This window comes from Mya arenaria, chromosome 11 (genome assembly GCF_026914265.1).
Source record: "Mya arenaria isolate MELC-2E11 chromosome 11, ASM2691426v1".
Lineage (NCBI taxonomy): Eukaryota > Metazoa > Mollusca > Bivalvia > Myida > Myidae > Mya > Mya arenaria.
In genome coordinates this window covers 35,477,849-35,481,551 of record NC_069132.1, presented here as the reverse complement: position 1 = coordinate 35,481,551, position 3,703 = coordinate 35,477,849, and the positions used below count along the sequence as shown (strand labels likewise).

The following is a 3,703-nucleotide window of genomic DNA, read 5'->3' as shown; positions in this document are numbered from 1 at the left end:
AGAATAACTTTTATTACATCATTTGAGAAAATAAACTCATACAATCAACCAAAATAAACATGCATCTGTAAAATCACAAGTCATGTTACGTGTTCGTTAAATTTAACTTAATAAAGAAAATAAATTGTGGTTGCAGTAAGCAATGCGCATCACTTCTAATAAACATTCCAACAGACTGAAAAATAAATCAACACAAATGGAAAAACTGTTTGCAAGTCAGCTAGTATCTTATTTTATGCCTTATCAGATTGCTATGGAAGCTTACAAGATCACTCTTAAGTCTGTTGCCTAAGTAGAAACAAGTATGGACATCCTTTTCCCGAGGTCAAGAGAAAGTATCTTGGAGGTCTTGAACTCACAACCTTGAATTTGAGGCTTATCCTCTAGACCACTTTCACCTTTTCACATTTTAAAGAGCCCAGTTTACAATATGGCATTTGCAAGGATGTGCCCTATTAACGGAATTTCTGAAGACTTAAAAATTGAACTGAACAAAATAGTTTATTTGGTCTGCCGATGCCATCTGTTTCTGTTTTTGTAGTTATCTTCCCTCGGAAAACCACTTTAAGCGTAGATATATCCTTTACCATATTACCCTTTTAAAATATATGTTCGGACGAACAGATGTCTTTTATCTTCAACTTCACATCAGTATGTAAGTCATCAAATATTCGAGATGACAAGATGTTCCACTGAATGCTTTGTTTCCATCTTGCACTCATTTTTCAAGGTAGGCGTTGCAGTTGTGTTAGATGATTTCCATGCATTGCAGGTCAATCCTCATACAATGGCATTTTTGATTACATTCGGATTCCAGTGCCTGAAATAGAAAACAGAAAATACAACAATAATAGGAATTATATTTTCAGATCAATTATTTTAAAAGCCGGTACAACAACAGAAAAGTATTCACAAAACATTAAGTGCAACACCAATTTAAAGCTGCATCCCCACAGTTTTACTGTTCTGACACCTTTTTTATTTTTACCTTTAAACGAGCCAATTGGCAATTATTGTGCAAATGTATGGAAACCAGTGATATTAGACTGCTGACATAATATCAGATCACAGTCTTTCATATACAAGTTTGAAAATTTGGTAAAAATTCCTCCAACTAGTCATATAAGGTAACACATAATAGAACAGATTTCAATTGTTTGGAAAATATTTTTTTGCTATTGCTTTAAGCCATATAATGAATTATATGTGTAAATTTAATTTAATTACTCCTTTGGGCTTTTGAAGAATGACCAAGAAGAACTGTCAATCTGTGAGAGAGCAGCTTTTAGCTCTGGACTACTGGTAAATTAAAAAATATGAAATGAAATTGTTATCATGTTTTAATTTATCTACAAATTGTAGATAAATTGTAACAATGTTGATATTTTAATACTGTCAATCCTTGTTGGTTAATTGTACAAACATGCAGGTACTTTTGGGCTTAAACCAATAGGATACTTGACTGTTAAATTATTGTCCGAATTTCGAAAATAGCACAACCATTACCTCATCTGCCTTTTTTCATTAGAAGAAGCCGGGAATCAGAGTCAGCTGTACCCCTGGTACCATACTCTTCTCTGAAAATGACAATAAGATTAAAATTTAAATGTCTGCATTTCATTGGCACAGTAAAAATGTCAGCATTTTTCAATGTTTCTGCATCACCACCACTGGTGGATATCATAGAATTTAGTCTTGAAAGAAATGTGTGCTGGTTTATGCATTCAAACTCATTTTGTTAAACCAATAGAATGAAGATCTAATTTATTTAGAGAACTATATTAGTGAGCAGGCCGAGGCATTCAATTGTGCCATTACATTAAGTTGTTCGATACCAACACTCACGGACATTTAAACCATACATCCTTGGTTAAAAGAATGTAAACTTTAATTATAATAATTAAAATTAAAGTTAATGATATGAAATGTATGAGATAAATACACTGAGAAAGAAAGTCGAACCAATTATCGATCTAAGAAAAGTCAGATTCAGACTTATTTGTTATTAAAAAAAATCAAATAGAGTATTTGTTTTCTTATTTTTTGCCACTGATCACTGGAGCTTCAAAATTGTTATTTACTATATTAGAATCTGTCAAATGAAAGAAGACTTTACCCCACCCACTAAGAATTAATGACATTTCCAATTAGTTTCTCATTAGGGCTCTTTTAAAACTATTTTTATATTTTATTAAAATACAATAAGTATAAAAAATAACACTTACACACAAATAAGTGGTAAAAGTTCGCTCCTCATTCTGTCTTTGGACTAACATATCTCTTGGTTGTTTGAACATCTTCTTGGTCGGCCATGATGGACTATTTTCTTACGACCCGTATTATATCCGAGGCCATATCTTGATACTAGCCGAGGAGTTCCGATTGAATCATTATGTAATAATTAAAATTGATAATAGAACTATCACTAAAATATTTTGATGCTCTTTTCTGACAATATTGTCAATATTGTCAAACATTCTATTTTATCTAGAAGTCGGAGGCAAAATTACCTATTTATATTTCAAAGTGATATAAACCTTCAAAGCAAATAAATAGGATCCTGATGAAACAACTACAGATGCTGTCTCGACGGGGTCCAAACTATTTACATATCAAATTGGTTACAGGGTTGATTGTTCATACTTCTTTATATCCAGAAGTTCTTTTTACAATATTCAGTTAAAAAAAACTAATGTCTTGCTGTCAGTTTTTGATTGCCTCCAACTGTCCCCACTTTCAGGAAACGACTTAAGCCTCTTGGTGGGGCAATTTGGAAATTGGTTCCTGATCCAATTTTGTTAACAGATCTGATCATCATGTCTACTAGAAGTAAGACATGTTATATCTAAATCCATACATTTTGAAATTTTAAATTCAATCAGCCCTAGTGTCAAAGATAAGCGTGGAATCATACCGATTCGACCCAATAGCTTAATGCATTTTATATATTATATATAACATATTGGGTCTAAAGCCCCAGTAAAATGATGGGTCTGACCCAAGAAGTTGGTGACACTAAAAAGGTACCTATGTCTCAAGATTTTCTGATGTATATTGATATACATAGCATTCCAACAGTCAATCTATACTGTATATAGGACAGTGACGCCTGTATCACTATTATATCTAGTAGGTCCCAATAAATATGGATAGGATTATAGTACCAATAAGTTGGCGAGTTTAAGTATATATATATATATATATATATATATATATATATATATATATATATATATATATATATATATATATATATATAGTATTAAAGAGATTGTATCTAATTAAGAGTGAATTAGCACATGATTAAGACAAAAATACAGATATCACATACTAATACATATGTATATATAAACATTCAATAACTTCGAACCTCTCACCAAACTACGGTAACAACACCCTAGAAGATTCATATGCGCATGTTTAAATATAAACAGTTTAAGTAATAAATTTTATAGTATCCAGGAAATTTTATTGGAAAATACAGTTGATTTATTGTTTATTCTAGAAATTAAATTTGATGACTCTTTTCCTAATTCTCAATTCGCAGTGGACAACTACCATATGTGGCGAGCTGACAGGACATCGAAGGGAGGAGGCATCATATAGCCTACTTGCGTTCAGACATTGCCGGTGAAAGAAAACCAGGACTTGAGTTCAAAGACATAGACTCTGTATGTGTTGAGGTAAAATTAAACAATTCTAA

The 3,703-nt window shown here is 31.8% G+C and overlaps 1 long non-coding RNA gene across 1 annotated transcript; it reads right to left on the bottom strand.

Annotated features, from left to right (window-relative positions):
• Positions 1-649: 649 nt before the first annotated feature.
• On the bottom strand, positions 650-2,334 carry LOC128208787 (uncharacterized). The gene is made up of 3 exons (XR_008256887.1): positions 2,226-2,334; positions 1,507-1,577; positions 650-820 (listed from the first exon to the last, which is right to left on the bottom strand). It is a non-coding gene; the product is annotated as an uncharacterized LOC128208787 (long non-coding RNA).
• Positions 2,335-3,703: the final 1,369 nt, after the last annotated feature.